Here is a 12,956-nt window from a genome sequence, read left to right on the forward strand (position 1 = left end):
AGATAAAAATGAGATAAATCAATACAGTGTAATTATAAATAAAGGTGTGTTATAGGTCTCTCTCTCTCTCTCTCTCTCTCTCTCTCCCTGTGTCTCCGGCTGCCCTTTATCTCACTCTCCCGCTTATGAGCTGATTCAGCACCGGCTGCGCTCCATCTCGGACCGGCCACGCCCTCCTCCTCGTCACACTCCTCCCCTGCCCAATTCAGGCCGGGGTGCCACTGGTCTGACTAACCCCCCATCTCTGGAGGGGAGGCGCTGCGCTTCCAGACATTCTGTCAGCCGGTGGTCCACCCCGCCTCCTGCCATCCTGGGGGAGAGATGAGGGGAGATGTTGGGAGAGGGAAAGGGTGAGCAGAGACACACAGAAAGGGAGAGAGAGAGAGAGAGAGAGGAGAACTTGCTCGCCGGCTCCCAGACGCGCTGTCGCCCGGTCCTTAAACCACTCCTCCGCCCTCTGGCGGATGCCAGCTTGCTCCTCCCTCGGCAGACGGCAGCAAGTACTCCAGCCCCTGGTAGATGGAACAACTCAGCAATGCCTGGCGGATGGCAGCGGCAAGGACTCTGCGACAGCACCTCCCTCCTGGGTTTCAGCACCACTGTAACAGTTGAAGGATGGGCAAGGAGGAAGTGGGAACCAGCAGAAAAGTCAACGTAAACTTTAATGAGAAACTAAATTTATAACAAACGTAAACAAACACAGACACATATGCAACGCGGCCGCGTGCGTCTCTCGCTCTCTGCCAAACCGGCATCTCTGGCTGCCCTTTATCTCGCTGTCCCGCTGATCAGCTGATTTAGCACCAGCCGTGCTCCATCACGGCCCGGCCACGCCCTCCTCCTCGTCTCAATCAGCAAGCCATGTGCATTTCGTTATTGTGCAAATTGTAGACAATTGTGGGGAACAGATGAAATTGCACATGTTGTCAGCCACTGACTGTCTTATGAGACACAAAGTTTTATTCCTGCAGTGGGCGCTTGATGCTCTGAAAACCGAATCCTCCACGCATTCGCATTTAAATCTCAGATTGTTTTATATCTCATTGTAGACATTTTACACTGGATTATTATAAAAACAACTGATAATTGCAAGGATTCATACCTGTGAATGGAAATCTGCCTCAGCATTATCTATAAAGGCATTTTACGCCAATGTCCATGATACACATCTCCCTGCATCCCTACTACGTAGTGTAATGTTGTTGCTGGCACTAGCAATGACAAAGATGATGATGAAAGTGTAAAGAACCCAAGTGCAAATTTATTCCAACATGTGATCCAAAAAACCCTAACTACATACATGAATCATACATAAACATAAACTAGACTTGACATAAACTTGGCTTGACATAAACTTGAACTCAAAACAAAAGTTACAAACAACAATACCTGACAATGGACAATGGAAAACATGAGGATTAAATACATGGAAGAACAAGACAAACAAGTTAACCAATGAAAAGACAGAACTGATAACAAGATAACTAGAAAATAAACCAATGAAAACAAGACACAAGAACATGGAGGGAAAACATGAAATCACATGACCAGGGGACCACATGACAAGATCACATGACAGGAGCAAAACATGGAATGGAACAAAAACACATTCAATCTTGACATTCCCCACCTCTAGGGGTGGCTCCCGACACCCCAAAACAAACACACATAGTTCAAGAGGGAGCTGGGGGGAGGGGGAGGTCCGTGGTGACTTGATGTGGTTACATGGCAGGACACGGAAACATGGTGAAACAAGGTGTGGGGCGTAGCCTGGTGAGACAGGGCGTGAAGCATGGGATCAGGGCAACACCAATGGAAGGTGGAGCCATGAGAGACTCGAGGGGTGGAGCTTTGAGAGACTTGAGGGGTGGAGTCATGGAAGGCGGACCCGTGAGAGACTTGAAGGGCGACACCAGGGAACTTGGTACCCAGAGAGTAGCCGAAGGCTCGAAGGGCCAGGGTGGAGCCGGAGGCAGGGAGGACCAAGGTGGCACCGGAGGCTCGGAGGAGCAAGGTGGAGCTGGGGGATCGGAAGACTGAGGCGGAGCCGGTGGGGCTGAGGACCAAGGCGGAGCTGTAGGGATGGAGGTCCCCGGTGGAGCTGAAGGATCGGAGAGACGAGGTGTAGCCAGAGGATCAGAGAGCCAAGGTGGAGCCAGGTGACCGAAAGGCCAAGGAGGAGCTGGAGGGACGAGGGACCCCGGTAAAGCCGAAAGGCTGAAGGACCGCAGTGGAGCCGAGGGAACGTAGAGACGAGGTGATGTCGAGGGATCGACAGGCCAAGGCGGAGTCCAGGGCTCGGAGGGTCTAGGCAGGGTTGGAGGGTCGAAAGTTCCCCTTGCCTGATCAGGAGAACTAAGGGTCGGCACAAGGGCGGGAACCAATTCCAGCTCAAACAGTCCAGTGAAAGATGGCTCTGGAACGAACGAGGACTGCAATGCTGGTTCATTGGCCAGAGATGAGCCTGAGACCTTGCATGGAGCAGACTGAAGCTTGGCTGTGACGTGGCATGGTGCACACTGAGGTGAACTGCTCAGCAACAGGGCATAGTCCATGAACTGAGCCAGAGTCCATTGGATTTTGCCTCCAGGCATCATGGAGTTGACCGGCTCATTTAGCCCAAAACTGAAAAAGTCTTTGAGGGCCACCTCATTAAAGTTTACCCTGCAGGCCAGAACACAGAAGTCCTCTACATATTCCTCCAGGGGACGATTCCCCTGACGTAAATTTAAAGGAATATTCCAGGTTCAATACAATTTAAGATCAATCGATAGATTGTGGCACAAATAATTAATCTGGGTTACTGGCTTTACATGATACACTTATAATGGAAGTGAATGGGGCAAATTCGTAAACGTTAAAAAAACACACACTGTTTCTAATGTATAGCCGCAAGACGTAAACAATATACGTGTTAACATAAAGTTTGATAAAATTGCTAACAAACTTTTTCTGTGTGGACTACTTTTTTCAATTTTACAAATTAATTGCCAGGATGATGTAATGCCATAAACCCTGTAATCTCATTAAATAGCTATTTCAACAACTTAACAACTCAAATAATACACAGTCTTTAACAGATGAATGTAAGTGCTTTCATAAAAAATATATGCTTTACATTTTTGCCATTCAACAATCCAAAAATAAGGTACAATCACTTCCGTTGTAAGTTCCTCACTGTAACCCAGATTTTAGCTTTTTTTTTTTTATAAAAAGGAGGAATGAATCGAAATGATTTTTTGTGGTTATCAACATTATGCAACAAATGCTGTTGATTGAGCTTAACTTAAGGCAAAGAACTGCGAGTCAGGCTGCTCATTTCAACTGTAAGTGATACCAAGAAAGTTATTCCTTGTGGTTAAATTGTACTTGTTTAACAAGACCAGAGTAGATTATTTTCACAGTTGTTGTTGTTGTCATATATGCGCGTCACAGGACAATGTCCCTTCAAGTTGCCCCTGCATTAACTCCAGTTTTTAAAGGTGTTTCAGTCCTTCAAAGTGACCACTGAAAAAGGAAGTCTTAAAACAATCCCATGACTCTTTTCACTAGTCATGAGTTTGAAAATAAAAATGGGTTAGATACACTGTCTACAATAACGGGGAAAAAAATGGACAAACAATCATTAAAAAACATATTTCAGAAATCACAGAATTTACTCATGTTCAGATTAAACAAAAGAAAAGCAAGATACTTGTCATTCTGGGGTCTAAACTGCTGCCATTTTCCTCAGACCATTCAAGATTGCCACTTTGAAAGGGCTAACCATTTGCAGAGAAAAGGTAAATGTTTTCAATAGACTGCACCCAAAATAATCTGAACTCAGTTGAGAAAAATTCAGGTCGCTTTCAGGATGCAAATATTTCTCCATCTGCTGGTGCTTTTTAGAGTAAGCACATAACTGAAGATACTGCCCACTGCTTGTAGTCCAGCAACAGCAGAGTAATAGTCTTAAGTGAGCTGTTAAAACACCTTTAGGTTGAAACAAACTCTCTTCACACTTTGCCTCAGACTATTAGCCTAAAATGTACCCTAATACAGCCAGCTCAGCAACAGACTTTACATGCTCTTCAGCAAAGAAACAACAAACATATACAGTAAATAAACAAAACATGATGTGGTTTGATTACCTTGCCTTGTACAGAGGAATAACCTTGTGTTCATCTAAGTTTCTGTGTCTTCCCTCCTGTGGTGCTTCCAGAACAGACAATAATTAAACAATATGCACACCGGCTGGTGAATAGCAGGGGCCGCTCTTAGCATTGGAGAGGGCTGGGCAAAACTGGGGCAATAGAGGACTGGCTGTGTCTACAGCTGGGACTGTAGCAGTTAACACTCTTAATGCACCATTAACACAAACTATAACATTTGACTGAACCTGCTATGCACTCTTACACACACAAGGCTCATCACGCTGACTGCCCCATTAACACAAACTATAACATTATAATGAGGAGTTTCATGTACACAAACACACTATTACACACAGTATACCATTACCACAAGCCGTAACATAATGATGATTGTATTAAACCAATAGTTGAGAGTGAGCATCGCAAACTGTGATGTGGCTGTCAATATATAGTGGTTGTTAGACTTTGTGTGTGCAGACAACACACAAGGTTTGTAATTTGTTGCATCTAAATAAATAAGGCATTCCTTTTATATAGGAATTCACATTATTCAATAATTGAAAGAATATTAATAAATGTCAGTGGCATAGAAGAGACAAGCTTGCACCATGGTCCATTTGTCAAACAAAATAGAAGATGCAAAAAAGGTGCAGAAAGTGATAAACAACATGCTGGTGGTACACCATTATTACCTCATAATTAGTTTACAAAAGCAAACAGTGGTGAAATGTAGTAATTAAAGTGTGACAGAAAATCAAAAGCTACTTTGTGAGCGCAAGAACAATTTACATTTCAGGTCAATACGTACTGATTATTACATATTAAATCAAAGCACTGCCAACTACTAAGCACAAACAAGCCATTCACTATAGGCAATGTAATTGCAGTAGAAAGAATGACCGGCTTGTCTCACTTTCTCTCACTGTGGAGAGAATGACATAGACACAGAATTTTAATATCACCTCTTGTGGTGTTCTTAATTTTCCCATACAATGACTTCCCTCTTATCACTAGATATAGATCAAAGTAAGGCATTTGCTTATTCCACTATAATTACGTCTAAATCTCACTCAAATTATCCCACCTAAAGTAGTCTACTATTCTTCGGATTGCAAAGGTTTTCTATGATCTGGACCCTCACAAGCATTCAAGCACACTTTCGGAAAAAAAACACATACATTATAAACAAAATATCTACACAGCTGTTGGGCTTCTTGAGCACATAACAGCTCATACCCTTTCTTATATGGACCGTTTGTCTATTGTGTCATATTTAATCAGAATACTGTATGTCTAAATGACCACCTCATCTCATGAAAATATCTAGATATATCTAGAATTATATATTTGCATTGTAAAGTAATGCAAATTTAATTTAATTTGGAAACAAAACAATTTTACCCATTCAGAAGCATTACAAGACTTCTTTCCTAATAAAAAGGAAAGGTTGTTTTCTTCTCCAAGGCTGCCAAACAAGTGACTGCCTTAACCAACATAATCACATGGGAAATTGACATGTTGCTTCTGAAACTTCATGTACCTGAAATAAACCCAATTCAACTGAATTACTGACAGACACCAACCCCATAAGACATATTCCAAATGTGTTCACATTTCCCTATAGAGCTACCGATAGCGCTCTGCACAAGCTACCTCCGAGACAAGGAATTAATTGCGTTCATGTAACATGGCGAGTGTGCTTTGGAGGTCTCATTTTTGCTCTAAAATATATTTTTTACTCCATTGATGGTTAGGTTTAGAGTTGGGGTTTGGATTAGGGGATAGAGTTGACACATATGCATTCCTGTCTTACATAATTTGTAACTAAAAATAAAACTCGCATTTGGTGCCACTCTGTGGACATTTCTCCCGGAATCTGGAGCTCACAGGTGCCCATATGTTCAACAACACTTCAAGCTTCGACCATTGGTGAGCAGTGATTTGAATTTCAGTAAGCACAGACTGATTTCAGCAGCAAAACTTTCGACCAGTTGTTGCCAAATTCACAATGCAAACAGTAGGGAATGGCCCTGGATGTTCCACGCTCCACGTCCAAGTCAGTGTTATTATTCTCCAGTCTCTGTTACAAGTTATTTAATTTATCACACTTCAGATAAAACATACTTTCCACACTTTTACACTCTACTACACACTTTCCAGCAACAAACTCTTCAGAGATGTGCCTAGTTTTAACACCAGAATGCATTACCAGCAGAATCGTTCAGTCAAGGGAGCTCAAATGCACTGATCCTCAGCTCATCCACTTGACAGAAAACAGCCATTGGTCAATAAATCAAGATAGTGGCTAATTGCATTCAATCCCCCAACAATCCCATGCAACAATCCTACAACAATCCTAATATTCAACTTTATTGTAAAGACTATATAGGCAGGCATTATCAAACACCACTGCACACACTCTACAGCCTGTTATGCAAAAGCCTTCAGCTACATTTTGGGTAATGCAGTTCTGTCCTATGGAATGCATGTGCACCCCAAGGAATAGGCACATTACACAAGACCATATGCTGCCAAAGTTCCAACAGGGACTGCATTACCATCTAATTCTGCATTGCAGGAAATGAAGGAATCAGTGCTGGCATTGAGTCTGATTAACTCTGCATGACTCCATCAATACCCCAGTGAGCTGGTCTGCTTCTCTCTCCACAGGTGAGCTTTGCATTCCCATCCCCAACAAAAACATGCACATACAAAGTGTCCATCTGTATGTCCCAAGTTAAGAAGGAATTGTAATATCTGCAAACGATCTTACAAGACGATCCTCTGCATCATTAATAAATGTAATTGTGCTTAAATTAATCAAAAAGAAAGAGAAAGCGAGAGAGAGAGAGAGAGAGAGAGAGAGAGAGAGAAAGAGAGAGAGAGAGAGGAATACAGAGAGAAAGAGAGAGAGAGAGCTACAACTACTGATGCGACAATACAAACATACCACTATTTGTAATGCCAATAAAGCACATTGGAACATTAAGAGAGAGCAACGACAGAGAGCGCTCAGATTTAAAGGAATAAATGTAATCAAATTATCAAATTAGCACTAATTAACATTAGGATGCTGAGTCTGACTATTAAAGCACACAAAAGTAGACCATAAAAAAAAAAAAAAAAAAAAGCTCAACTCAACTTCTTAATTATTCTTGTGCATGCAGCATTTCCAAGACTCATGCGCCCTAAGTGCAGATAAATACACCATCTGCTGATAATTAGAGCTAAATAATATCAGACATTGCAGCTAATCATTTTGACTGCAAATTTGATTAAAACTTGTGCATAATTCTAGCAACATTTTTGCTTTTCTGTGCAAAGGGTACATGTGTTACAAAACCACAGTCAGGAAAAAGGCAACACATTAAAACAGACTGATTATTCTTTTCTATAAACCTTTGGAAACATATAAACATAAAAAGAATAACTTGCCCAGTCCTAATCTTTTATAGCTCATTTCCGTTAAATGAGAAGGAATTACTGTGCATCGCTATGGCCTGCTACAACAGCAAGGCATTGGCCTTAATGGGTTTTTATTAGCTTAATCTCCAAATTAAATGGTGTTTGAAGCTGAAGACGCTCTCTTTTCCCCACTGTTATTACCCCCATCATCATGAACCCATTTTCCTGCCGAGACCCATTTGAATAAGACGAGAAGGCTGCCTCAAATCTGTGATGGCTCAGTCTGTGTGTATGTGTGTGATGGACCTGCAGGCGAGATAGAGAGAGGGAGAATGAGTGAGATCCATAATGAGAGATGCTGGGGAATTGCCCTCCTGGAAGACCTGATGTGTTTCCAGTTGGCTGCCAGCTGCCAGAAATCAAGACAAACACTGATCATTGACAGGAGGATTAACAGAAGTACACACACTCACACACCTGAACACGCATACACAGAGATTTTTAACAGGGAATGCTTAAAGCAAAAACTGCATTAATTAAATCAGTTACAGGCTTTCAGACATCTCTGACTCATATATTCAATTAGCCAGCAACATGGTGTAGCTAGCAGGGGGACATTATGAGCGTAATTAACACCATATTAATGTTTAAATCAGACAAAATTCTCCACCTCTGTCCCTCTTTTTTCCTTATTGCACTTAGAAATACACATGCAGAACATTAAATAAATAAAAATGAAAAAGCTTTAACACAAACATATTTGCATCTTATATTTACATAATAAATATGAGCTGAAATATTAAATCTAAAACAAATAGATGAGCAAGAGAAAGTCAGAGAGAGAATGAGATAAAGGCACTTACCTGCCAAGAGCAATATTTGGTGAAAGGTGAAAGATGTTTACTTCACATATTAGCACTTTTTCAGATCCAGAAACATCTGCAATTAGTTTTGAGCTATTAAATCAGCATTATTATTCCACAGCATAACTAATCAATATTAGACTAATACGAATCAAATTAAATGACCATCAGTTGGCATTAATTATTATTATTTTGTAAAAATGATTACCACCATCAGTAATATTGGCCTGTTTTTCCTTCTTTTTGAACATGAGAACATAAGAATGTCTGTGTGACACTGATAAGGAGACAACATGACATGACAGCAGAACTAGGCAGAGAATCAGAGCAGAATCAGATCTGCAGAGTTTCATTAGTATCCAGATGCTGTTCCTCTCCTCCCTGCAGGTAAATTGGTTTGACAGAGAGATCCCACACAAATTTGGAATTAACAAATTGGCTCGAGACTTTGCTGTCAACATTTGGTGAGTTAATAACAGTGAAGAAATTATTTTGTCTTTCTTTCTCCACATCAACAACTGTTGCTTTGATTGAAATCCATCTGTCTACATTAAGTCTACACATATGTACTGTATATAAATGATCATATCAAAGTCATTGTTGTAAATGTAAAATAACTGTTTTTTCATGGTGGTATACTGCTGTTGAAGTTGAGAGCTGGACCATTCTTAAATAATCAAAAGCTTTGAGGACCTAAAGAGTGACAAAGGCCATTGCAAAAACCAAACTAAGACCTTGTTGATATCACTATTAATGCTCTTGTGAGAGCATTAATAGTGATATCATGTCCAATGTATGTAATCCTAAGGCAGGGGCGTAGCTACGTGGTGGCCATGGGTGGCCAGTGCCACCGCTGATTGAAGCTTGGCCACCCCTCTGGCCACCCCTGTTGTGCAAAGCACTTTTGACAACACTGACAGACAGGCGACTTTTTTTTCGCCACTCTATGACACAAACAGTCTGCACTATTCAGGCTGAAGAGCTGCAAACTGCCCACACGGCACAAACCTCTGTGTGTAGAGGTATGACGTCATATCACGACCGTTGCAGTGTATGGGATCAAAATCCCACCAAATGTATTGCGGTCAGAGATCCAAAAATAATAAGTGTGAATCAAAATAATAAGCGTAAAAATAAAGAAAAAGCGCAGATCAAAATAATAAGCAAAGATAAAAAAAAAACAAGCATGAATCAAAAATATATAAACATTTAAAATATGCTGCAAAAAAAAAAAAAAAACAACAAAAAAATTATAGCAAAGTCATCAGAATTGCAAACAAAATCATGTTTTCCTTGGTTATATTACTGTTTTTTGTGCTCTCTGACAATTTTGCTCAAATTTTAATTTTTTTGTACGCTTACGCTGTATTTTGCTTCGCTTTTGTTTCCAAGTTCTGTGCTTGGTTTTCCAAAACTTGTGAGTAGAGTTTCATGTAAATCAGGGGGAGTTTTGCATCCCTATTGGTCCACTAGTTCTTGATCGACAGCTGCTCCTCTAGCCAATCATTCGAAGAGGGGAGGTGACATCACTCCAACGCAACTCCGACGGCTGCTGCTCATTATTATATTATTTGTGGTTTATAGATACGCTGCTTGTGCCTGTTTTGAGTATTTTCTGCCAGCTCTAGGAAACAATGTGTTGTCCGAGTAGGCCATTATCATAGTCTGTTAACACATGTATCAAGTCAGCTGAATTTAGTAAGCAGAGTCTTTAGTTTAGGCATTATTTAAGACTCCCTTGTTTGTAGGTTATTGGCTGCATATCTAAAAAACAAAGAGGTTGTATGCCTGTAAGTCATTTGCTTCTAATCTTACTGAAGTTGTATACTCTATGTTATGGAAATGTTTGTAAATGTTTTGGATTTGTATGCTCCAATGGTCCCTAAATTTGCGACTATTTGTGAATCAAGAACGTCCAACGTCAAGGCAACTTTATTGCATTATTTATTGACGTGGGGACACTTGGTCACTTGTTTCTGATTTTATTGCAGTATCGTGGAAAAAGAAACTACATGTAGCTGTGCCAATGATGCCAACGTAAGATCAGTACATAACGGCACATTCAGCAACATGGAAAAGCAGATCAAGCTGGGTTCTGAACTCACGACTACATTGGTACAGCTAGTAAAATCATGCATCAAACATCCACACCAACCCAGCCTTTTTTTTTTTTTTTTTAGATATGCAGCCAACACATTTCTTCCTTCTTTTGTATGGCATTGGAAATAAATTGATAACTTTAAATTCCTTGTGTACATTTGTGATCTATAAATTCTGTAGAATTTATAGAATTTCTGTCTGTAGAATTTGATTTTGGTACAGCATGTCACAGTCAGTAGTGATTTGTTTTGGCCATCCCAATAAAATCACTGGGTCTTACCTGGCCACCCCTGAAAAAAGTTCTGGCTACACCCCTGTCCTAAGGGGTCTTGAGACAAGACCTAAACATGTCCTAGACTTCAGCTCTGCTACAATCAAACAAGGTACTGCAGTAAATGACCAAGGTCAGTCTATACAGTGCACATGGATATGAATGGTCAGGCTGAAAGGTTAGATTATTAACCTGCTGCTCTGCCTCACATATGGTTGTCAGCCAGTACAATAACCACTAGTGTGCTGTGCGCTCAACAGATCGCTCAAGTCGAAAGTTATTAGTAATGGGTCACTGTCTTGATTTCTGTCCCACTCAAATGGCTACTCTTCATTGGGCAGGGATTGAGCAGCCATTAATCAGGAGTCTGGCAGCTGCTGGACTAAAACTAAAGTGGCAAGATTTTCAGTGTGTGTAACAGGGAGGTGAAAGCTTTCATAGTCAAGTGCTATTGATATTAGTGAAAATCACATGTTGATTTTGAAAGTGGTGAACTGGTAGTGAATGGATGACTTTCAGAGGAGAGAGAAATAGAGGAGAAAGAAATATTGTTTTACATGCTGGGTGCTGTGAGGGAAAGGCATAGACAGAATTGAATTTGGAAAAATGAAAGACTTGCTATAAAATGGAGTTAATTAACAGAGGTTTGGGAGGAGCATGTTAATTTTAATCTGACAAATCACAGCTCGTGAGCAGGAGTATATAAGCTGCTGCTTACCTGCTTCCTGTGACAACTTTCCTGACATGAGAGTCTTTCCGGCATTCGGCTCCGCCCATTTCCCAAACAGACCCAGGCAGTCGGATAATCGGATAAACTGCAAAGCATTCGGCTCCACCAGAACAGCTCTTCCATCCAAACAATCTCATTAGTCAACAGAAGCTGCCACAGCATCTCTTTTGTTTTTAGCAGTATTGATGGCTACCATGTTAAGTGTTATATTTTTTACCCTGTCTTTCTTTCTATGCTCCATTTGCCGAAGCAGTTTATAACGTGAAGCTGCTTCCACAAACTCTTTATAAAGTAAAAAAAATGTAAAAATTTGAAACAGCTCTCTAGGACTTCTCATATGTTCTCTTATCTAAACTTTCCACCCGGAAAGCAGTGCAAGCTGCCTCCGCGAACGGGTGCCGTTCTGGCTTCATTCCACTAGATTTCCATTTTTATTTGAAAGCGAGAGAAACAAAGATTAACTATTCAATCCAACCACCATTTCAACCCCCAGCATTTTTAATCAGGTTCTGCTGCACAGGTGATGCCTGTCAGCCTCATTACCATGCCACAGCTTGTTTACGGCATGCTCTTACCAGCGATTGTTCATCATCTTCTAACATGAATATCACGATTGTTTCTCCCTCCAAAGTGCCCTTCAGAGCGTGATTTATTCCATTCTGAACACAGGTGCAATCATGCAACACAGAACACCTTCCAATCGACCGATAATCTAATGACAACTTCTTTTCAAACCAACACAGACATTTAACTAACGCTCGCTGCCGCACAGCACTCGCTCTGACCATTCCACAGCACACTGCAGTTGTACACGGCCTCTGTCCGAACAGACACTAGCCGAATTCGGCTCCGCAAGAGGCGGATCATGCGGCGCATCCCAACTCATTCATAATCATCCTGCAATGCGTCTCAGACGCTAAACGAGAGCTCTTTTCGCTCCTCGGGCATCTCAATTTCGCCGTGCGCATCATTCCCCAAGGCCACCAAAAAGGTTTATCAGAACAACAAATGAAATCTCTTGGTCACTGGTCCTCAGACGCACATCACAGCTACATCAGATCCAATCGTTTCCACATCAGGAAAGCTCATCAATCACTAATCAGCTAATCCCTTGTCACCGTCACTCACGTCACCACCCGCCGCCATCTCGATACATCCTACATGCACACACGCATACGTGTACACCTATGTTTAAGTGAGGGTGTGCGTACGTGGGCGCGTGTACATGTGCATATATATATATATATATATATATATTTAAATCAGAAGTCCTTGAATCGCAGCATAGCCCTCTCGATCAAATGCCGCGCAAGCTCATCCAAGTCCTCGTATCATGACCTTTTCCCTCCGAGGCGATTGATGGGCTTTCCGTTTCAGACACAGAGTGGTGCCTGTTTGAATGCATGCTGGGCTTACCCGTTCGAATGCCGTGAGCTCTCTCTCTCTAGAGAGCA

The 12,956-nt window shown here is 41.4% G+C and overlaps 1 protein-coding gene across 1 annotated transcript in view; it reads right to left on the reverse strand.

Moving 5' to 3' along the window:
* The window catches only part of LOC127449385 (mothers against decapentaplegic homolog 3), a 76,310-nt gene that overhangs the window by 4,715 nt on the left and 58,639 nt on the right, over positions 1-12,956 (reverse strand). The gene's annotated exons all lie outside the window — the stretch shown is intronic.

This window comes from Myxocyprinus asiaticus, chromosome 1, assembly GCF_019703515.2.
Source record: "Myxocyprinus asiaticus isolate MX2 ecotype Aquarium Trade chromosome 1, UBuf_Myxa_2, whole genome shotgun sequence".
Lineage (NCBI taxonomy): Eukaryota > Metazoa > Chordata > Actinopteri > Cypriniformes > Catostomidae > Myxocyprinus > Myxocyprinus asiaticus.